We start from the raw sequence: 25,009 nt of genomic DNA, 5'->3' as shown, positions 1-25,009 counted from the left end.
TTAAAATTAAAAATTTCTGCCCTGACCGGTTTGGCTCAATGGATAGAGCGTCAGCCTGCAGACTGAAGGCTCCCAGGTTCGATTCCGGTCAAGGGCATGTACCTTGGTTTCGGGCACATCCCCAGTGGGGGAGTGTGCAGGAGGCAGCTGAATCGGTGTTTCTCTCTCATCGATCGATGTTTCCAACTCTCTATTCCTCTCCTTCTCCCTTCATCTCTGTAAAAAAAATCAATAAAGTATATTTTAAAAATAAAATTAAAAACTACTCTGAGGGGACTCTTTCCCCCTCCCCATCTGAGAGTCTGTGCTTGTTCTTCAATAAATTTCCACCTTTGCTAAAAAATAAATAAATAAAAACTTCCGCTCTGAGAAAGACACTGTCAAGAGAACGAGAAGGTGAGTCACAGGATGGGAGAACATATTTGCAAAAGACATACCTGATAAAGGGTTGTTATCTAAAACACACAAAGAGCGCTGCAGGTGGAATTGGAACCTCCTGCTCAGCGAGATCATGTTTCTCCGGTGTCACCTCAATGAACAGGGAGACCGGTCCATGCCCTGAAGAAGTTTGATCCTGTGGGACAACAGACCTGCTCGGCCCATCCTGCTCTGTGCTCCCCAGACGACACATACTCTCGACACCGAATCACCATGAAAAAATGTTTAAAGGTTCTGATGACCCAGCAACCTCGCCCTGTAATCTGAGGGTTCCTTAAATGTCATGTCTCTCCTGCCACTTGCTACCCCTCTGTCCACTCTGTGAGCCTCGAAGCCTTCTTACCACCCTTGCTCTTTGGGATCCAGTGCCATCATTATCTTTGATCATGCTTGTGCAAACCAATCATGGTAGCATCCCCTCCCCCCCCCTTAAAGGGAACACGTTTGAATCTGCTTTTCCTATTTTGAGTCACTGCCAGGTTATTAAAATGACTTGAAAGGGGGGAAAAAACATACAAAGAACTCTTAAAACTCAACAATAATAAAAAATAACCTGATTAAAACATTGGGCACAAGACCTGAATATACACCTCACCAAAGAAGATATAACGATGCTGGGGGTTGGGGGTGGCCAAGGAGAGGTCAAAGGGGAAAGGAGACATATGTAATACATGAAACAATAAAGCATTTACATTGAAGAAAGAAGACATAAAGATGACAAGTAAGCATCTCAAAAGATGCTCAAAATCATGTCACTAGAGAGATGCAGATGTCCCCGCACACCCATTAGAAAGGCCAAAATCCAAAACACTGACAACATGGAAAGCTGCATCAGCGGCGCCCTTGAGGGCACAGAGGACAGTGCTGCGTGGGAATACACAGACATTGATAACAGTCAGAAAGTGATTCAGAGAGTCAGACCCTAAGAAACTTTAGGAATATTTTAACCAATTTGTTTTACTTACATTTTTCTTTTCATGTATGTATCAGGATAATTTTTTTAAGGTTCTAAAAGAGCTGTAATTAACAAAAAATAAAAAAACTTGAGTGTTAAGCCCTAGCTGGTTTGGCTCAGTGGCTAGAGCGTCGGCCTGCGGACTGGAGGGTCCCGGGTTCGATTCCGGTCAAGGTCACATGCCCGGGTTGTGCGCTCGCTCCCCAGTCGGGGGTGTGCAGGAGGCAGCCGATCATTGATGTTTCTATCTCCCTCTCCCTCTTCCTTCCTCTCTGAAATCAATAAAAATATATTTTAAAAATTTTGAGTGTTAAGAAAGCATTGTGTTGGCTGTGGCCGGGGAGCTGAGTTGGTTAGAGCGTTGTCCCGATACACCAAGGTTGTGTGTCAGGGATGGGGGTGGGGGGTGTCATCATGGGAATCTGGGCAGCATCTGCTCACCCTGCCCCAGCTGTTCGGGCCAGCCCTTAGGTTTGCAGGTGGCAGCTCTGGTCCAGGGAAGACTTTGGGTCCTTTAGCCTCTGGATTGTAAGGAGGTGCATAGGCTAAGGCAGCCGTGGGCAAACTACGGCCCGCGGGCCGGATCCGGCCCGTTTGAAATGAATAAAACTAAAAAAAAAAAAAAGACCGTACCCTTTTATGTAATGATGTTTACTTTGAATTTATATTAGTTCACACAAACACTCCATCCATGCTTTTGTTCCGGCCCTCCGATCCAGTTTAAGAACCCACTCTGGCCCTCGAGTCAAAAAGTTTGCCCACCCCTGGGCTAAGGGCACAAATGTGGGCGAGGCCGTGGGTACAGCTTGATTTATACATTAAAACACTTAGACTTTAGATATGTGGGGCTTCATTTGTACTCCTGTCCTGGGCCTTGCAAATGTTAGCAGTGGGCCTGTAGGATATACTAATAATAATAACTAACATGGTAACAATGGCTATCCTGCACGCCAGGCTCTGTTCTAAGTATTTAATATATATTAACACCCACAATTCTCATAACAAACCTACAATAGGAATGATTATCATCAGCCTTGACTTGCAGATGAGGAAACTGAAAGTGCCTGAATGGGAATCCAGGCAGTTTGGCTCCAGAGTCTGTGGTGTTGACCGTAACGGTTTGTTGCCTCCACTCAGAGAGGGGAGCCTCTTGGAAGAGGCCTGAAGGACAGGAAGAGACAGCCACGTGATGAACTGGAGGCAGAGCATGTTCTGGGTTGAGGGACCGGTAAAGGCTCTGGCAGAGAAGAGTTGCATTAAGGGACCTAAAGGCCCTGGCCGGTGGCTAATTGGTTAGAGCATTGGCCCGCACACCATAGGGTTGCGGGTTTGATTCCTAGTCAAGGGCACATACCTGGGTTGAAGATTTTTTTTAAAATATATTTTTTATTGATTTTTTACAGAGAGGAAGGGAGAGAGATAGAGAGCCAGAAACATCGATGAGAGAGAAACATCGATCAGCTGCCTCCTGCACATCTCCCACTGGGGATGTGCCCGCAACCCAGGCACATGCCCTCGACCGGAATCAAACCCGGGACCTTTCAATCTGCAGGCCGACGCTCTATCCACTGAGCCAAACCGGTTTCGGCTGGGTTGCAGATTTAAAAAAAAAATATATTTTTATTGATTTCAGAGAGGAAGGGAGAGGGAGAGAGAGATAGAAACATCAGTGATGGGAGAGAATAATTGACCAGCTGCCTTCCGCACACCCCCCATTGGGGATTGAGCCTGCAACCCAGGCATGTGCCCTGACTGAGAATTGAACTGTGACCTCCTGGTTCATGGGTTGACATTCAACCACTGAGCCACACTGGTCAGGCTGGGTTGCAGGTTTGATCCCCAGCCTTGGTCCAGGTATGTGCGGGAGGCAACCAACCGATGTGTCTCCCTCACATCGATGTTTCTCTCTCTCTCTCTCTCTCTCTCTCTCTCTCTCTCTCTCTCTCTCCCTTCTCTCCCTCCCTCCCTCCTTCCCTCCCTCCCTCCCTCCCTCCCTCCCTCCCACTATCTCTAAAAATCATGGGGGAGAGGTATCCAAGATGAGGGCAAAAGGGTAGGCAGAGGTTAGATCATATAGGGCCTTGTGAGGCATTTAGAAGCCTTGCGGGGGGTGGGGGGTGTTTAAGCAAGGGAGTGATATGATTTTATTTATTTTTTTAAGAGATTGTTTTGGTAGTGTCCAGGGAATGGCTGTAGAGGGGAAGGGTGGAAGCAGGGGTTGGGGACTATCACAGCGGTGCGGGTGAGAAAGGATGTAGGTGTGGAGCGTGGGGATGTGTATGGAGGGCAGTGGGTTACTGATGGATTCAATGTGGAGGTAATGGGAAAAAAGGAAACCAAACATGAAACAAAACTAAATCTCAGGCTTGGGCAAACAAATGAATAGTGGTTTTGTTTCCTGAATTGGGGACATAAAACCATGGAGGTGAAAGGTATGAAGGGATATCGGGGAATAAGAGTGATGCTTTTCAGAGGACCCCATTGAGGATGTCTCATAATGTAATCTGGGGTGGGGGTGGGGGTTGAATGATCTCTTAGCATGGTAAGGCCAGAGTTATCAGGTCCTGAGAACGAAGGTCCAAATGAGTGGAGGGGATGTCTTCAGAAGGGAAATAGTCCCCAAATGGTGATGAGGGTTTGATTTCAGATTTTTCAGTAGAAAGGTTGTGACTATAGCCCCTCTCCTCTCCCCTCTCACTGCTGAGACACCTGGAGACCAGGGGACCAGAGCTCACTGTCCCTTCTCACCCTCCACTGCATGTTTGTGGTGAATAGACACTGAGGCCCACTGGGAGAAATGCATTTGACTGCAATATTTGCAAGACCCAAGAAGGTATTGGATAGATTCTTTCCATAGGCAAGAAGGGGTTGTGTTTCCTGAGAAAAGGGCACCAACCCAGCAGAAATTAGGAGAGAATTGTAGAAATAGGCAGAGTATTAAGAATGAGGAGCCCTAACCGGTGTGGCTCAGTGAATAGAGCTTTGGCCTGAGGACTGAAGGGGTCCCACATTCGATTCTGGTCAAGGGCACATGCCCAGGTTGCGGGCACATCCCCAGTAGGGGGTGTGCAGGAGGCAGCTGATCGATGTTTCTCTCTCATCAATGTTTCTAACTCTCTACCCCTCTTCCCTCCTCTCTGTAAAAAAATCAAGAAAGTATATATTAAAAAAAAAAGAAAGAAAGAAAAGAATGAGGAGCCATCTGTGAGTATGGGGTAAAGAACAAAGTTGCTAGAGTGGTAGCTCCATGCCCAGTGTCTCTCTCCTCATTATCTCCAGGATGAGATATCAAAACATTGCAGTCAAGACTGCTTAATTTCTGCCCTGGCCAGTGTGACTCAGTTGGTTGGGCGTTGTCCCATTGCACCGAATGGTTGCCGGTTTGATTCCTGGTCAAAGGCACATGCTGGGGTTTTGGGCTCGATCCCTGGTAGGGATCATGCAGGAGGCAGCCCATGATGTTTTGCTCGCACATCGATGTTTTTCTCTTTCTCTCCCTTCCCCTTCCTTTCTCTCTAAAAAACACAATAAAATTTTTCTTAAAAAAAAAAAAAAAAAAAAAAAGACTGCCCTGGCCGGTTTGGCTCAGTGGATAGAGCGTCGGCCTGGGGACTGAAGAGTCCCAGGTTCGATTCCGGTCAAGGGCATGTACCTTGGTTGCGAGCACATCACCAGTGGGGTGGGTGCAGGAGGCAACTGATAGATGTTTCTCTCTCATCGATGTTTCTAATTCTCTATCCCTCTCCCTTCCTCTCTGTAAAAAATCAATAAAATATATTAAAAAAAAAAAAAAGACTGCTTAACTCCTTATTAATGTAGTGTATACTCACTTCAGGGATGCTAGCAAGGAGGAATCCTGAGCAGGGGAAGGCACTAGTCCAGCCGTGGGCAAACTGCGGCCCGTGGGCCGGATCCGGCCCGTTTGAAATGAATAAAACTAAAAAAAAAAAAAAAAAAAGACCGTACCCTTTTATGTGATGATGTTTACTTTGCATTTATATTAGTTCACACAAACGCTCCATCCATGCTTTTGTTCCGGCCCTCCGGTCCAGTTTAAGAACCCATTGTGGCCCTCCAGTCAAAAAGTTTGCCCACCCCTGCGACTAGTCCCTGTGAAATGTCATCTAAGAGGTGTCAGTCACCATATCCTCACTGGGGACACTGAATGGCAGGAAAGAACTGCCAGCAGATGGCAGCCCAGCACGGAACACAGGATGCTCTGTCTTCTATTGGTTCTTCTTGGGAGGGTCATTAGAGACACTGTGGGAAGATGAGAAGGGGCTTGCCACATGGTCCCCTTTTCTTTGAGTTATTTTGGGTAATGTATTAGTTTGCTAGGGCTGCTGAAACAAAGTACCACAGACTGGGTGGCTTAAACAACAGAAATTGATTCTCAGAGTTCTGGGGGCCAGAAGGCCGAGATCAGTCAGGATGTCAGCAGGGTTGGTTAATTTAGCTTGTAGATAGCAGTCTCCTTCCTGTATCCTCATGTGATCTTCCCTCTGACACGTCAGTGTCCAAATTTCCTCTTTTTATAAGAATACCAGTAATTTTGAATGAGGGCCCATTGTAATGACTTCACTTTAACTTATTTAAAGAACCTACCTCTAAAGAGTCACATTGGGGGTTAGGACTTAAATTATGAATTTTGGGGAGCTACATGAACCGATAATGGGCAATCTTTTCTTACAACCACAGGGCCAGATTAGAACGATCTCTATATATAAAAGCCTAAGCAACCGGCTAACCTTCTGACCATCCGACCAGTAGCTATGACACATACTGACCACCAGGGGGCAGACGCTAAATGAAGGAGCTGCAGAGTATCTTGGCAGCTGCAGTTCTTGGGTGACGCATCCAGAACAGAGAGGGGGAGCCCAATTCCGGTGTGCATCACCTGAGAACCTCCCTCTCATAATCCGGGACCCCTGCAGGAATGTCAGAGAGCTTGTTTCAGCCCGATCCCCACAGGCCAGGCTGAGGACTCCACTGGTGCATGAAACCGTGCACCAGGCCTCTATTTGTAACCTTGATTTAATCAACATTATCTGAGGAGAGAAGGAAAGAGATATGCTTAACTTCTTGATGTAATTGGAAAGTATTAGCATGTTATTTCACTCTTTTTTTATTTTTAATTTCTTTATTGATTAAGGTATTACATATGTGTCCTTATCCCCCCATTACTTCCCCCCCCCCACTCATGCCCTCACCCCCCTGTTGTTTGTGTCCATTGGCTAGGCTTATATGCATGCATACAAGTCCTTTGGTTGATCTCTCCCTCTTACTTCCCTCCCACCCTCCCCTACCTTGCCTCTGAGGTTTGATGTTCTGATCAATGATTCTCTGTCTCTGGATCTGTTTTTGTTCATCAGTTTATGTTGTTTATTATATTCCATAAATGAGTGAGGTCATGTGATATTTATCTTTCTCTGACTGGCTTATTTCACTTAGCATAATGCTCTCCAGTTCCATCCATTCTGTTGCAAATGGTAAGAACTCCTTTTTTACTGCAGCGTAGTATTCCATTGTGTAGATGTACCACAGTTTTCTAATCCACTCATCTGCTGATGGGCACTTAGGTTATGTACAAATCTTAGCTATGGTGAATTGTGCTGCTATGAGCATAGGGGTGCATATATCCGTTCTGATTGGTGTTTCTAGTTTCTTGGGATATATTCCTGAAGTGGGATCACTGGGTCAAATGGGAGTTCCATTTTTAGTTTTTTGAGGAAACTCCATACTATTCTCTACAGTGTCTGCACCAGTCTGCTTTCCCACCAGCAGTGCACGAAGGTTCCTTTTTCTCCGCATCCTCACCAGCACTTGTCATTTGTTGATTTGTTGATGAGAGCCATTCTGACAGGTGTGAGATGGTACCACATTGTCGTTTTGATTTGCATCTCTCGAATGATTAGTGACTGTGAGCATGTTTTCATATGTCTCTTGGCCTTCCTTCTGTCTTCTTTTAAAAAGTATCTATTTAGGTCCATTGCCCATTTTTTGATTGGGTCGTTTATCTCTCTTTTGTTAAATTGTATGAGTTCCTTGTAAATGTTGGAGATTAAACACTTATCGGTGAATGTTATATCACTCTTGACCCCCAAGTCAAGAAATACAAGATAAGGATACTTTTGAAAATCTTAAAGGAAATATTAGAGCAATAAAAAATAGGTTATATGCCTTCCAAAGCATCAGAAAAGATAAAATAGAAAAAAACTTAACTCACATAGCAGAAGATAAAGCATCAAGGAATCATAAAATAAGATGACTATACCAAATATATAGGTAAAACAATTCATGTAAATATTTTAAACTCCTCTATGAGAAAAATTAATGTTTTCAAATTGAGTTAATCAGTAAAATTCTTTTAACAGTGGTTGCTTCAGGGGAGGGGAATGGGGTAATGGGAGATAAGAGAGAAAGGGAAATTACTTTTCACTTTTGTGAAAAGGTATTTTTGTACCTTTTGAGTTTTATTAGTAATGTGTTGCTTATCAAAAAAAAAGCATACTAAAATTAAACCATATTGTATAGATAGTGTGTTGTTCAATGGTCACTTTCTATTGATATGGGTACTTTTATAATGGTTATAGACTAGCCATAAAACCTTTAGGCACTAACTCATAGTGTATTGAAATATATAAAGCCAAAATAGAAACACATTGGGAAACTTTCAGAAATGTAATAATAGTGGGAAACTGTGACATAACTCACCAGACTCTGGCAGATGAAGTAAGAAAAAATATACAAAAGTATCAAGAATCCAAAATAAGCCCTAGCTGGTTTGGCTCAGTGGATAGAGCATTGGCCTACAGATCAAAGGGACCTGGGTTCAATTCCAGTTAAGGGCACATACCTTGGTTTCAGGCTCCTCCCCAGCCTGGGCCCTGGTCAGGGCACGTGCAGGAGGCAACCAATTGATGTGTTTCTTTCACATCGATGTTTCTCTCTGTCTTTCCCTCTCTCTTCCACTCTCCCTAAAAATCAATGGAAAAATATCCTCTGGTGAGAATTAATCAAAAACAAACAAAAGAATCAAAATAACAATAATATAATCTAATAAAAGACAAACATGCAAATTGACCGTACCTTCGCTATGCCTTAAGCCACACCCACCAGCCAATCAGAGCAACTATATGCAAATTAACCCAACCAAGATGGCGGCCGGCAGCCACGGAGCTGGAGCTAGCAGGAGGCTTGGTTGCTCCAGTGATGGAGGAAGCCAAGCTTCCCGCCTGCCACAGCTGGCTCTGAGTTCCACTGAAGGCAACAAAGTTTCAATTATAGAAGGTAAATAAATCCCAGAATAAAAAAGAAAAGAAAAAAAGGAGAGGCTGGGAGCTTCCATCACCAGGGGGCTTGGCCAGCCTGAAAACGGCCCTCACCCCTCACCCAGACTGGCCAGGCAACCCAGTGGGGACCCCCCCACCCTAAAGGGGGTGTGGCCAGCCTGCAAACAGCCCTCAGCCCCTCACCCAGGCTGGCCAGGCACCCCAGCGGGACCCTCACCCTGATCCGGGACACCCTTCAGGGCAAACCAGCCGGCTCCCACCCATGCACCAGGACTCTATCCTATATAATAAAAGTGTAATATGCAAACTGACCCTAACAGCAGAACGACTGGGAATGACTGGTCACTATGACACACACTGACCACCAGGGGGCAGACGCTTAATGCAGGAGCTGCCCCTTGGTGGTCAGTGTGCTCCCACAGGGGGAGCTCTGCTCAGCCACAAGCCACGCTGATGGCTGCCAGTACAGCGGTGGTGGTGGGACCCTCTCCTGCCTCCTCAACAGCACTAAGGATGTCAGACTTCAGCTTAGGCCTGCTCCCCGCTGGCAAGTGGACATCCCCCGAGGGCTCCCTGGCTGCCAGAGGGATGTCTGATTGCCAGCTTAGGCCCAATCCCCTGGGGAGTGGGCCTAAGCCAGCAGGTGGTCATCCCCCAAGGGGTCCCAAACTGTGAGAGGGCACAGGCGGGGCTGAGGGACCCCCCCCCCCCAGTGCACAAATTTTTGTGCACCGGGCCTCTAGTAATAATAATAATCTAATCTAATAAAAGACAAAAAGGGTAATTGACTGTACCTTTGCTACGCTTCCCATTGGCTAATCAGGGTGATATGCAAATTAACTGCCAAGAAAGATGGCGGTTAATTTGCATACATAGGCACAATGATGGGAGGTGAAAGGGGAAGGATGGAAGAACTGTGATCGGAAACCCAGGCGGCAGGCAAGAGCCAGGTGCCCCCCAGCCCTGGATCGGAGAACCTGGCTGCCTTTTCCCGTTCCCCAGCCAGTGATCGTGATCTGAGGTGCCGCCTTGCCTGCGGCCCTGTGATCATGATCAGCACTGAGGCTGCTTCCCATCCCTTGGACTGGCTTCCTTAGTAGTCCTGCAGGTTGAATCTGAAGAGGACAGGACAGGCGCCAAGGGACCAGCACTGCCAGCACTTGAATGTGAGCAGACAGAAGGAAAAAAGACCTTGAAGGCCTGTCCAAGGCGGGTTTGCATTTAAAACCAAGTGGGGTGGTCCGGAGCTGCAGGCACTGACAACCATGGCACTGCGGCTGCTTCCCCGCCCTAGACGCTCCACAAGGTCACTTGAGCCCGCCCTGCTCCAGATGAAGTGTGATCACTGCACACGGAAGAAATGTAGTAAAAAAATAAAAACCGATGACCAAGGGCCCACCTCCATGAGCTCACGGGAGCCTCTGAGCAGTGGGCACCCTGACTATTTTAGGGGCTTCAGGTGAGCGGGGGACACAGAGGGGTCAGGAAACCTCCCTGGAGGTCCGGCGGTAGGTCTGATGGAGGATCCATCCGCCCTGCTGTCTGCCAACAGCCTCCTCCTCCACGGAGAATGGGAGAACAAAGGGAGGGGGCGATTCTGCAGACCCCAGAGCGAATCCAGGGTCCCAGGTACTCTGCCCCACCCGCTGACACTGGCTATGAGGGCACTACAGCAGCCAACCAGCCTCACCCCCCCCCCCAACCCCCCAACATACACACACACCTACTGGTCGCAGACATAGGGAGCACCCTTTCTGAGGGGAGACACCCACCAGGTATAAAGAAGGTATACAGAAGGTGCTCAGCGAGACTTCCCCACGGGTTGTGTTTGCACCTTCATGCTGTCTCCCCTCCCCACCCTCCACTGCAATGCCGAAGGAAGCCTGATTCAGGAACACCCCCCTGTTGACCACCCACACGGAAAACAGCTGTGATAAACATGTCCCCCCAGACGCCTGAATCCGCCTCAAAAGGAAGACCCTGCAGACCCGGAGCAGGAAGATGGGGACTGAGACAGAAGGTCTGGGAAACGCAGGGCTGCCCCACCTGCTCTCCGTCCCCCTCCCTGTGTGAAGTGCCTGCGCCGCCCTTGGACGGAGGCCTGGGAAGGAGTGAAGAACTGTGGCTGTGCCAGTGGCTGTGCTCGGCCTGCCGTCGTGGATAAGCAGGAAACACATTTACGTGCCAGAATCTAAAACCATCTTTATCCGTGACAGAGCAAATAATGCAAGACCCACACGTGTTTCTAAACAGGAGTCTGTCTCGCTGCGTGTGAACCCAGATCGAAGGCCTGCTCTCCACCGAGGAGGCTGCAAAGGCTGCTCCTGTCTCCAACAAAGGCAACCTAGAGGTTTAAAGGGAAAAGGAGATATAAATAAAACAAAATAGCAACAAGCTCTGAAGTCGCTGCTGTCAAATCCCCCGCGTGGTGGTGACGTCAGAGCCTGTCTCCCCACACTTGGGGCTCAGACAGCCAAGCCGCTAACACCTGCCAGGTTGCCTGGCACCAGCCTCATCTACCCACGGCCACTTTCAACCTCCTGCGTGCTCCTGGAGCCGGTGGGCTTGCGGATGGAGGTTTCTGTGTTAAAGCAACCCTGTTGGTGGCTCCCAATACTTATACACATAATAGAACAGTGTATGGGTTTAGAATGAGCCTCACCAAGCTGTGTCTCAGTGGTATGCAGATTTTTGAGCTAAGGGCAACTTTAGCTTCAGGCTCAAGTGAAAATTCTGCCCCTCCCTTTAACTACCTAAAAAAAAATTGAATTAGAGGCCTTGCCCATAATAAGACATTATCCTATATAACAAAAGGCTAATATGCAAATCAACAGAACAGCAGAAGGACCAGTTGCTACGACACACACTGACCACCATGGGGCAGGTGCTCAATGCAGGTGCTGTCCCCTGGTGGTTAGTATGCTCCCGCAGGGGGAGCGTCCCTCAGCCAGAAGCTGGTTAATTAGCCACTCATTCAACAAATATTCATTGAATGTCTGTAATACCAGGCCCCTTGCCGGATACCAGGAATACAGCAGTGAACATAGATATTCTCCATCCTAGAGTTTGTATTCAAATTATATTTACTGAACTTTGTATCTCATAGATGGAGAACACACCTTTTTCATTAAGCTCTGAAAGAAATACCAAATTCCCCAAACCTGAAATTGTATTGGCCACATTCTCTTACCACTTTACAATAAACTAGAACTTTACACGGTCTAAGAGGTAAGCAACCTCTTAAAAAACCCAAAACTCTCCTAAATAATTCTTTGATAAATTCGAACATCCAAATTACAAAGATTATTATAAACAGACAATGAGAATGCATCTTGGCAAAACTTGAAGAATGGGCATAAATAACACTAGATGATTATTATTTTTTTTAAAAGGCCCTTTTTAAAAAAAAAAAAAATATATATATATATATATATATATATATTCTTTTAAAATATATTTTATTAACTTTTTACAGAGAGGAAGGGAGAGGGATAGAGAGTTAGAAACATCGATGAGAGAGGAACATCGATCAGCTGCCTCCTGCACACTCCCTACTGGGTATGTGCCCGCAACAAAGGTACATGCCCTTGACCTGAATCGAACCTGGGACCCTTGAGTCCGCAGGCCGATGCTCTATCCACTGAGCCAAACCGGTTTGGGCTAAAAAATATATTTTTATTGATTTCAGAGAGGAAGGGAGAGGGAGAGATAGAAACATCAATGATGAGAGAGATAATCATTGATCGGCTGCCTCCTGCACACCCCCCACTGGGGATTGAACCTGCAACCTGGGCTTGTGCCCTGACCGGGAATTGAACCCTGACCTCCTGGTTCATAGGTCAATGCTCAACCACTGAGCCATGCCGGGCCGGGCAACAGCAGATTATTAAGTATTTATGATTAGCCAGCCTTGTTGCTAGAGAGTTATCATATATTACCTTATATAATTTTCACAATAGCCACAGAATAGTGTCCCTGCTGTAAAGTAGGCACTCAGTAAATATCTGCTGAATGAGTGTATGAGGCCCAGAGAGATTTTGCCTAAGACCACCCAGTTGAAACTAGTCAAGCTGGGACTTGGACTCCAGCCTGTCAGACTCTAATTCTTGTGGTGGTAAATGCTGGGCTGTGTGATCAACACGATGGATGAAATATGAAGAGGGGAAGAGCTAATGATTTAAGGCAGCTTTAGACAAAACCAGTTTCCCAAGATTTTTTTGCATATCTGCTTTTTCTATCTCGCTTTCTTCCCTCTCTCCTTTTCTTTCTTTCATACAGCAGATATTTATTGAGTTATACCGGGCATTGCTCAACATGCTGGGGAGTCAGTCAGGAAGGGAGACAATAAACAAACAAATAAATATATAACTTTAGGTAGTGAACAGTATTAAGAGAAAAAACATAACAAGTTAAGGAGATAGACTAACAGGTCATGAGAACTGTTTTAGTTAGGGAGGTTAGGGAAGGTTTCTCGGAGGCAGTAACATTCAGGAAAGAAGGAAGATTTGGGAGAAGTCTGTGAGGAAATGAACTTGGCCTGCTGTAGGCACACAAAGAATTGCCGAGTGGGAGCTTGGTGAGTGATAGAAGAGCTGGAGAGGTGATGTAGGGCTCTAACCCTTGTTGGTAGTGGTAAGAGTTTGAGTGCTATCATAGGTGTCATGGGGAAGTCACTGGAGAGTTTGGAACAGTGGCTGACATCATCAGCTTTAGGTTCTACTGTTACCCTTTGTTATGAGGAGATGGATTGTGGACCGGTAAGACTGGGAGTTGGGCGACCATTAAGGAGGTTCTTATGGCAGCCCAGGTGAGGGATAGATGTAGCCTGGACCCATGTGGTAATAATGGTAGAGTTGGTGAAAAGTGACAAGATTTGGGAAACAGTTTAAAGATACAGCCTTTGGGACCTGGTGAGGGTTTGCGTGCATGGATGAACACTAAGATTTGGACCCAATGATGGGATGATTGGTGCCATCAATAAACGGGAAAGACAGGTATGTGGGGCAGTGGTAGGGAAGTGAGTGTAGTCAGAGAACAGAGGGTAGAGGAAGAGAAACTTGTAAGCGGAGGCGGCGCTAGCAAAAGATCCCCTGGCATGGTGGGAGGAAAACTAGGAGAGTGAGATGTCCTGGAGGCCAAGGTAGAGTTTCGAGGAGGGAGGGACAACTCCATTAAATGCTGCCAAGAGGGTGAGTACTGTCCAGGGATTTGGCATTATCTCAACAACAGTGTGTTCGCTGGAGTGGTGGGGATATGAATGGGGAAGAAAAAATGTCTAGACATTTGAGGAACACATTCAACATGAAAGACTCACAAACAAATAGAAAAACGGGAATTTGCAGGGACTAGACATCATAAGACGCACTGGTGGGAAAATTGGTAAGTTCTTTTCTGGTTGCTTCCCTTTTCTTTATAAAATCAAAATTAAGATCACAGCTTGGACTAGTAGCTCAGTTGGTTAGAGCATTATCCTGATATGCCAAGGTTGTGGGTTTGATCCCTGATCAGGGCACATAAAAAAAGTATCAACTGCCCTAACCGGTTTGGCTCAGTGGATAGAGCGTCGGCCTGCAGACTTAAGGGTCCCAGGTTCGATTCAGGTCAAGGGCATGTACCTTGGTTGCGGGCACATTCCCAGTGGGGAGTGTGCAGGAGGCAGCTGATCGATGTTTCTCTCTCATTGATGTTTCTGGCTCTCTATCCCTCTCCCTTCCTCTCTGTAAAAAAACCAATAAAATATATTTTTAAAAAAGTATCAACCAATAAATGCATAAATAAGTGGAACAACAAATCAATGTTTCTCTCTCTCCTTTCTCCCCCCCACTCACTCTCTAAAAATCAACTAAAAAATGTAGGATCACTAGCTGAGGATGGGGGGTGCCATTTGAGGAGAGAAGGGATATGTAGTCATCATTTCAGAGAATAGGAGAGAGAATAGGGAAACCATAAGATGGTCGGGCAGTCCTGAGAGCCTACTTGTGAGTTGTCATTATAAACTCCAAGTGAGATCTGTCAGCACAGTTGTTTATCTCCAGCTACTCTTAGAAGCTCAGGGAAAGTCTCATTGTTGGTGAGTTTGGTTTAATCACACTTGCAGTCTTGCAAGTAAGATGGAGGGAGAAGGACAAGAGAATTAGAAGTGTATGCAGAAGAATGATAGTAGTAATAAACAATCAGATCTAAACTGAGTGAGGTGGAATGTGAAGACATGAAGAGGGTGGTGGACAGTGAAAATGTGGACTGGTCAACAGACTAAAGAGCCCCAAGCATGTAAGGATTGTTGAACTGAGGGTGCCAGAGAGGGGACTGGAAAGATGGAGGCTGGAAATCAGCAGATTGGTGGTAGTGCAGTTACTGGTAATGACAGAATTCTAGGGTTTGGCCATTGGAGTGTGTTGTTGAGGTGGGATGAAGGAGAAGATTGTACTAGGTTGCAGAGGACAAGGACCTGAGAGGTAGGGGTGTTGGATGGGTTGTCTAGGTGGATGTCTTAGTCCACATTAATAAAATCATCATTAATGGTAAGTAAACATAAGCCAAATGCTTAAGCCTTCAGTGAAGGTAGATGGAAAGTGATTGCAACAAGAATGGATAATGAGCCCCGGCTGGGTAGCTCAGCCTGTTAGAGCATTGTCCTGTTACCCCAAGGTTGTGGGTTCGATCCTGGGAAATGAGTGATTTAGTCTGTTGGCATATGCTTCAAAGAGTCTGGGGTTTGGTAGGGAAGCTGAAGTTTTTGGAAGGGGAGTAAGAAAGACACCTGCCTCACCTCAGGGTATGTGGCGTGTAGGAGAAAAAACAAATGTTTCCTCCAAGGGTTGCCAGGAAACAGTGGCTTTGGAGGAAAGCCACAATTTTGTGAGAGCAAGAAGGGTTGATAACTGGAGTGCTTTGTTGATTGACCTTAAGTTCCAGTGAAAGGTTTTGGGGCTGGGTAGGAGGAGTTAGGAAATTGAACCCAAGAGTGGGTAAACAGAGTCATTAAGGGCTAAGTCAAGGTGAGAATGAATACCCTGGCAAGTGTAGGCATGTGGCATGCCTGCAATCAACAGGGATGTAAGGCATGATTTTTTCTTTGTGAAAGGCAGGAAGTTAGTGTCAGTTGTAGTCTCTGTTTTGAGATTGATCTCTTAAGCAGTTTGCAATCTATAATAATAAAAGCATAATATGCTAATTAGACTGGACAGCTGAATGACCTTCTGGACGAAACCATGGTACCGGGGGCCGAGGCAGAGGAGGTTAGGGGCGATCAGGCTGGCAGGCAGAGGTGGTTAGGGGTGATGAGGCAGGCAGGCGAGTGGTTAGGGGAGAACAGGCAGGCAGGCAGGCCAGTGGTTAGGGGAGAACAGGCAGGCAGGCAGGCCAGTGGTTAGGAGCCAGTGGTCCCAGCTTGTGAGAGGGATGTCCAACTGCCAGGTTAGGCCTGATCCCGCAGGAGGGATCAGGCCTACACCGGCAGTCATACATTCCCCCGAGGGGTCCTGGCTTGTGAGAGTGCAGGCTGGGCTGAGGGACACCTTCCCCCCACCCCGTGCATGAATTTTGTGCACTGGGCCTCTAGTAATAATAATAACAATATACAACATCTATTGAACTATGCTGAGAACTATTCTAAGCATTTTCATTTGTTCATTTCCTTCTCCCTCATGACAACCCTGTTACTATCTGACTATTTATAGGTGGGGAACGGACACAGAGGTTGGATAATCTTCCCAAGGTCATAAAGCTAGTAAATAGGCATCCTGGGTTTAAACCCAGGCTGTTTGACCCTGAAGCCTTATCTTTTAAAAAAAATTTTTAAGAGTATATTTCTTTAACCTAATATATAAAAATGTTATCATTTCAACACATAATCAATATTAAAAGTTATTAGTGATACATTTTACATTCTTTTCTCCATATGAAGTCTTCGAAATCCAGTTTGCATTTTACACTTGAGGCACAGCTCAAATGAGACTTGCCACATTTCTGTGTTCAGTTGCCACAAGTGGTGAGTGACACTGTATTCATTCACAAGCCTTGATTTTCATTCTATTTCATTCCACCTCACATTGTAGTGGTGAGGTGAACAGTGTTGGAATGGGGAAGTAGTGATCTTACTAGAAACTCATGAATCCATCTTTGTGGGCCTCCCTTAAATCCTTCCATGTATTTCAAAGAAAACTTGATGGAAGTGTTTTTGATTCTTTGCCTGGCCAATCATCAAGGAGGAAAGGGCTTTCATAGTAAGCCTTTCTTATCTGTCCTGGGAAATCGTGTCATTTTTTAAGGAGCAGTATAGTGTAGAGGTCAAAAGCTCATATTCAGGAGCCAGATTGCCTAGGTTTGTTTCCAGGCTACTCTACTTGACCTTGGTTAGGTTCCTCAACCTCCCTGTGCCTCAGTTTCCTCATCTGTAAAGTAATAATGATGATGATACTTTTTAAAAATATATATTTTATTGATTTTTTACAGAGAGGAAGGGAGAGGAATAGAGAGTTAGAAACATCAATGGGAAACACCAATCAGCTGCCTCCTGCACACCCCCCACTGGGGATGTGCCCACAACCAAGGTACATGCCCTTGACTGGAATCGAACCTGGGACCCTGCAGTCCTCAGGCCGACGCTCTACCCACTGAGCCAAACCAGTCAGGGCATGATGATGATGATACTTATAGGTTTGTTATGAGGATTAGAGTGACATATACACACAGCTTAGGACAATGTGTGCATATTTGCTCTTTGTACTTTCCATGCTAGGCCAATAGAGTGAATCTCAGCAGAGCTTCTCCAGGGTTCAGGATTTGAATTGGCCTACACTCAAACCAGCCCTAGCCGGTTTGGCTCAGTGGGTAGAGCATCGACCTGCAGACCAAAGGGTCCTGGGTTCAATTCCAGCCAAAGGCATGTACCTTGGTTGCAGGTTCCTCCTGGCCCAGGCCCTGGTCAGGGCACGTGCAGGAGGCAATCAGACGATGTATTTCTCTTACATCAATATTTCTTTCTGTCTTTCCCTCTCTCTTCCACCCTCTCTAAAAATCAATGGAAAAATATCCTTGGGTGAGGGTTAAAAAAAAGTAATTAAATAACCCATGGCCTACCTCTCAGCAACCGATCAAACAATTAGACAGGAAATTGCAAGCATACCGAAGAACTCAACAACACCATCAACCAACAGGATGTACTCCATACTTATAGATCACTCCACCCAACACCACCAGAATATTGGTTCTTATTAAGCACTCACGGGACATGTACCAAAATAGACCATATCCTGGGCTATAAAACAAACCTCGATACATTTAAAAGAATTGAAATCATACAGAGTGTGTTTCTTTTTTTAAAAAAATATATTTTATTGATTTTTTACAGAGAGGAAGAGAGAAGGATAGAGAGTTAGAAACATCGATGAGAGAAACATCAATCAGCTGCCTCCTGCACACTCCCCACCAGGCATGTGCCCACAACCAAGGTACATGACCCTGACCAGAATCGAACCTGGAACCCCTCAGTCCGCAGGCCGAAGCTCCGACGCTCTATCCACTGAGCCAAACCAGTCAGGGCCAGAGTGTGTTTCTGACCACAATGGACCCAAACTAGAAATCAGTAACAGAAAGTTAACAGGAAAATCTCCAAACACTTGGAAACCAAACAAAACCCATGGCCTCACATGCCATTAAAGGTAACAACCTGCAGCTTGCTGGCTCTTGTCTCACCTGTGTAATGCTCCCAATAGAAAAGTGACAGCTTCCAAACCTGCCAGTCATCCATGTGCCAGGGCCATGTTTTCGGTTCTTTGGAGTTCTCAGCGCCCCCCAAGTGCCCGATTATCACCTCCAATTTACTTTCCTCTCACTTTTTACCTTCCCAGGAAGTAGGAGAAGCCCCTTCTGTGTGTGATTTTGTTTCCTGGGATCCAGGTGTTGTGCTCATTATGTCCTGTGGCTTTACACTTGTTTCCTGTGGCCTCTGCCTGTGTCCATAAAGCTGGGCTGGGACTAGCCGCGCCACACAGACCAATGCTGTCCTCCTCATTCCATGCTTCGACCCAAATGCCTTCAAATCGCCTTTCTCCTTCCAGGAACTCCATGCAAAGCATCCGAGGCAAATCAATTCCCACCTACCAGGCAGGCCCAGACTATCTTGGGTCCCAGTTTGGTTCCAAGTGGGATAACTTCTACTTCCTCCTTCATTTATAATTGAGAAAAATTGGAAACTGCCTAAATGTCCGCCTAGGTTCTGTTATATTCATAACGTAAACTAATATACAGCCATCCCTGAAAAGAGACTGCCTAATGACATCAAAAGCTGTTCATAACATAGTTTTATTTTATTTTAGTTGCCATTATGCACAGTATGATTAAAGTTCTGTAAAAATATGTATAGTCTTACAAAAGGGGCTGTAAACACACCAAAGTGGTGGTCATGGTTAACTCTGGGTATTGGGATTAAGAGTCATTTGAATTTGTTATTAGTGTTCTCTGTATTTTTTACGTTGCCTCATGACTGTCTCCTTCTCACGGATCCACTCTGTCAAGTCTGCCACAACTACTCTATTGAACACTCTTGCGTCCTTGTTGCGAAGTACAGGGAACCACCCTGTCTTTGTTTCTCAACTCTCCTGGGTTTTCCTCCTGTACTCAGGACTTCTCCTTCTCTTTGCTGGCTCCTCTTCCTCTGACCCTCCTGACATTTTGATTTTCACCAGGATTCTTTCTCTTTTTTTGAAAAAAAAAAAAAAAATTTTTTTTTTAATTGATTTCAGAGAGGAAGGGAGAGACAGATAGGAACATCAATGGTGAGAGAGAATCATTAATCGGCTGCCTCCTGCATCCTACACACTGGGGATCGAGGAGCCCACAACCCGGGCATATGCCCTGACTGGGAATAGAACCGTGACCTTTTGATTCATAAATTGACATTCAAACAGTGAGCCATGCCAGCCGGGCAGGATTCTCTCTTTAAGGCAGCGGTTCTCAACCTGTGGGTCGCGACTCCTTTGGGGGTCGAACGTCCCTTTCACAGGGGTCGCCTAAGACCTTCGGAAAACACATATATAATTACATATTGTTTTTGTGATTAATCGCTATGCTTTAATTATGTTCAATTTGTAACAATGAAAACACATCCTGCATATCAGATATTTACATTACGATTCATAACAGTAGCAACATTACAGTTATGAAGTAGCAACGAAAACAATTTTATGGTTGGGGGTCACACAACATGAGGACCTGCATTAAAGGGTCGCGGCGCTAGGAAGGTTGAGAACCACTGCCTTAAGGCCTCTTCTCATTCTCTCTAGGTGCTCTCATCCACTTTCCTAGTTGTGTGAGCTCCATCTCACATATCAACCTATGAATCTACCTACCAGAATCTTCACGGGAGGTCCTTCAAATGACAAACTCCTACCCTGAATTCATTACCTTTCTCTCCCACCTCCTTCCACTCTTCTAACTCTACTCTTCTTCTTGTGTCCCCACTATGAGCAGATGGCACTTCTATCTACTTGCCCTAGCTAGGAACCAGGAAGCCATGCTTCATCCCTTCAGCTCCTTCCCTGCCCTTGCCTTGCCCCAGCATCTATCCATTGATTACCATCTGTTATTTCTATGTCCTCATTATCCCTAGGACCCACCTGTTTCTCTCAACATCATGGCACCATCAGCTCTTGCCTATATTATTACCAAAATCTCCTAGCTGATCTGTCTTCTCAAGTCTTACCCTGTCATAGCATGAATATCTTTCCCCCAGTAGAGCAGGAATATCTTTCTGAAATTATTTTAGTAAATCCTGAGTGGCTATTATATCCTAGGCACTGTGCTAGGGCACAGTTATAAACAAGGCAGACAAGGGCTCCCATTTCATGGAATCTACTTTTTAGTGTGTTGGAAGAGAGGAGATAATACACACAAATAAGTGAATGAGATAAAATAACTGTGCTAAGAGGTCAGAGAAAATAATGTGATAGAGAGTGATAGGGGTACGGGATACTCATTTTATTCTAAACTCCAAGGGCCCTGAACTTCTTATAGCTTCTCCCCAGCGCCCTGCTTACTTTTGCCCCAGGTCCTTTTTACACGTGTTATTATTTTTTTCCCCCTCTTCTTTCTCTTCTTCTTTACCCAGCTAAGTTATTGTTCAGGTCATTGCTTAGATATCACTTCTTCCAGGAAGCCCTCGTTGACATTGTGAGGCTGTCTTAAGTGCCTCCTCTATGTATGTTAGAGCGTGTAACTCTTTCATCATTACACCAATCACATTGTACTATAATTTTTCTGTTATTTCGCTGTGTGTTTTTTTTTCCACGCTTCCCTCCAAGCTAGTGACTTTTAGATGTTTGGGCCACAGTCTACAGTAAGAAATATATTTTATATCATGACGCAGCACAGACACATACACATAAGCATATATTGTATCTATAAGTGACAAATATGTCACAAAACAATATTCACTCTCACTACATGTGCTACAACTACTATTTTATTCTATTCTATTTCATTTTAAAAAAAGAAATGCTGCCAAAACAGGTTTGGCTCAGTGGATAGAGCGTCGGCCTGCGGACTCAAGGGTCCCAGGTTCGATTCCGGTCAAGGGCATGTACCTGGGTTGCGGGCACATCCCCAGTAGGAGATGTGCAGGAGGCAGCTGATCGATGTTTCTCTCTCATCGATGTTTCTAACTCTCTATCTCTCTCCCTTCCTCTCTGTAAAAAATCAATAAAATATATATATATATATAAAAAAGAAATGCTGCCCTAGCTGGTTTGGCTCAGTGGATAGAGCATCAACTTGCGAACTGAAGGGTCCAGTGTTCGATTCCGGTCAAGGGCACATGCCCGGGTTGCGGGCTTCATCCCCAGTGGGGGGCATGCAGGAAGCAGCCGATCAATGATTCTCTCATCATTGATGTTTCTATCTCTCTCTCCTTCACCCTTCCTCTCTGAAATCAATAAAATAAATATATATAAAGGAATGCTATTTGAGGCCCACTACATTGACTTTATGATCCACACTAAATCTCATAAAGCTGCATTTTGAAAATCTTGCCCTAGACCTAGAAAATATTTTTTTCTTTCTTTATTGATTAAGGCATTACATATGTGTCTGACCTCCCTTTTGCCCCCCTCGGCCCCCCCCCCCCGCCCTTAGAAAATATTTTAGGCTTTGAAGGCCATACAGTTTCTGTCACCAGCACAGCACTCAACCCTGCTGCTTGTGTCATGAACGTAGCTACAGGCAATACTTAAAGAAATGCCTGTGGGTCTATTTCAATATACATTTATGGACACTGCCATTTGAATCTTACGTAATTTTCACTTCATGAAATAGTTTTCTCCTTTTGATTGCTTAGCTTGCAGGCCTTGCGGAAACAAGTGTGGGTTGGATTTGGCCAGAGGCATAGCCACTGTCCCCGCCATAGACTGGAAGTTCCCGGAGGAAGGGCCCATTATCTGTCTTTCCCCCCATCGCATCTCTAAGGCCCAACACAAAGCCCTGCGTGCATTTGATCCACATTTAGTAAGTGAGTTATTAAAGAGGACAAGCTGTAAGTTAAACACTTTTACAAGCACACTGTGTGTTCATGGAAGGAAAGTGAGCAGCACAGCTAAGCAAAATGAATAAACAGATCGTTAGTAATTCCACTGCTCAGAGAGAACCATATCCTTTCACACTTTTATTTAGTAGACGGCAGGAATTTAAAGGAAGGTTATTTTCTTGCCAAGGGAGTGGTGAAAAGCTCTGTTTCCCCTTAGCCCACCAGGGACCTAAACTTCCCTTTTATGTCTGTAGGGGACATACAAGGCTATGCGAGGTCTTGGCAGGGGACTCTACCCTCATCTGGGGGTCAAGAAAGTCATCCCTCCCTAAGGAAGTGACATTTAAGCTGATACCGAACTACTGTAGTTGAGCAAGAAAACGAGAAGTTCTACCATGAGGCATCTGGCTGGAGGGCAGAGAGGGGGCGGAAGGGAAGTGGCATGAGCTCATCCTGGAGAGGTTGGCAGGGACCACATTAAAAGGGCCTTGTCATGTAGAGCTCACTACCAGTTTATGGGAACTAAAGAAGATAAACGAACAAATTATAAAAACAGCCCGAGGAATTAATGAGCCAGACTCAGAGTGAGGAATGTTCTATAAGACCAGTGACTCAGCTTCTTCCAGATGAGTGGCATGAAAATTAGAAAGAAAAAGGAGGCTGGTTAGGACAGAATGGCAACTCTCAAGCTCCTTACATGTGGGACCATAAGCTGTACGTCCCCCATTTCAATGTTTAATACATTTTTGCCATTGCAAAAAAAAAAAAATCATAACAACAACAAAACCACAAAAAGGAAAAGGGAGGTTAGTCTGTTACAGAATAAAAGAGACTTAAGAGACATAACAACAACAAGTCATATGCGGATCTTTATTTATTTGATTGTAACAAACCAACTGTAAAAGGCATCTTTGAGATAATTGAAGAAACTTGAATATGAACTGGGTATTCATTATACTAAATACTTATTAATAATGTGGTATGATAATGGCATGGTGGCTACATTTTTTAAAAGTCCTTATTAGTTTTAGATGCATATAAGTGAGATGACTGATGTCTGGGATGTGATTTGAAAAAATAGAGGGTGTGTGATATTGTGATATAATAATAAATACACATTTATTTATATTTATCTGTGTGCCAAGATCTTGGCCCTAATACTTGTAAAACCCTTGCAATTTCCTAAGTGATAGGGGTGAGAGAAGCATCTTTTTTTTTTTTTTACATGTTTTTATTGATTTTAGAGAGGAAGGGAGAGGGAGAGAGAGATGGAAACATCAATGATGAAAAAGAATCATTGATTTGCTGCCTCCTCCCCCCTATTGGAGCCCGAAACCCAGGCATTTGCTCTGACTGGAATGGAACCTTGACCTCAGGTTCATGGATCAATCATTGATTCACAACTCCTGGTTCTCTATGCTCAACCACTGACCCATTCTGGCTGGGCAAGGAGCGTCTTTTGTTATTCATAATAAGCCCCTTTCAACCTCATCTGCCTTTATGCTAATGAGGTGACTCTCGGTGGACCCCTAGATAGCTTCAGGATTACTTCTCAGGAATCACCTCCTGTGTGTCTGAATTGTGCACAGCCATCTGTGATTGTTTAATAGGGAGCTGGGGGTCCTGTGTCAACCCAAACATGCCTTTCTACCCTGCAGCATTTAATCCAAAGCTATGGTTCCTAAATTAGTCATTCTCACTATCCATTTTAGTAAAGTTTCTTCAGGAAGCTGATAATACTGAGCTACAAAATGAAGCAACTCCTTCACACACTGTATCCCTTGGTTTCAGCATATTCTTGGTTTTGCCCTCCCCCAATATTGACTACCTTCTTGTGACTAGAGGTTTTAGAAGTACTTTCTGTTGTCCCAGCATAATTTTTCACTTTGTGGACAGCTTTGAGGCCAGGGGCTGAAGCTTACTTAGACTGACCAAAATTTGAACTTAATCTAGCATGAAAGTCCAAACCAGAAAACTCTTTTTAAAATTTTGTTTTAGCCATTATAGATAGCCCCGGGATTATATTTTCATTTTTTTCTTCTTCTTAGTTTGCATTTCCTTATGCATCCAGTGAACCAAATCCTGGGAGTTGGACCCAATGCTGAATTCCATTTGTAACTTTTTCCTTTAGTAAATGATTGCTGCACAGCTGCTGCTCCATAGCAGTGGTGACCATGTGACCACCCAAGATTCAAAGGTTCCTCATTCCTTACCCTTTCATTCTTTCTTTTCCTAAACTAATATAGGGGAGGGGCATGAGATCTACATAAGTTTAAATCAAGGGACTGCTCCATGCTGCCTGACATGGAACTCAGCTGACCTGAGATACAAGCAGACCACAAATTCCTGCAAAGATTGATTAACAGCTACTCACCCATACCTTACTGGTTATACATACCATAAAGGGAAAACAGAATATTACAAAATATACCTTGTAAAAGGTTAAAGTTAATCCTAACGATTTTTCCACTCTGTATTTCCCCATACCAGCAATTTTCCATAGAAACTGTTATCATCATAATTAGCTAGTTATTAATATTAACAATAAGAAGAGAGCAAAGGGGAGGCCATCTGGTCATCTGGCAGCTTCATCAGGAAACTACTAGTACAAATTCACTCTCCCCTGGGAAACACTGGTCCATTCCCTGCAAATCAATGGGGGAAGGGGCTGAACAAACAGGGAGATGGACACATGCAGTGAAGTTGGGAAAAAGATATTTGGCTAAGGTGGTAAAGCCACTGCAAGCGTGAGAAATCCTGAAGGGTTAATTGGTTAAGTTCCTAGTTATCATCCCTGGACATGGA

General features: G+C 44.9%; 1 pseudogene; it reads left to right on the top strand.

Annotated features, from left to right (window-relative positions):
• The first annotated feature begins 511 nt into the window (after positions 1-511).
• On the top strand, positions 512-977 carry LOC118672235 (annotated as a pseudogene).
• The last annotated feature ends 24,032 nt before the right edge of the window (positions 978-25,009 follow it).

This window comes from Myotis myotis, unplaced genomic scaffold (genome assembly GCF_014108235.1).
Source record: "Myotis myotis isolate mMyoMyo1 unplaced genomic scaffold, mMyoMyo1.p scaffold_m19_p_17, whole genome shotgun sequence".
NCBI classification, from domain to species: domain Eukaryota; kingdom Metazoa; phylum Chordata; class Mammalia; order Chiroptera; family Vespertilionidae; genus Myotis; species Myotis myotis.
This window is presented reverse-complemented; position numbering and strand designations above follow the sequence as displayed.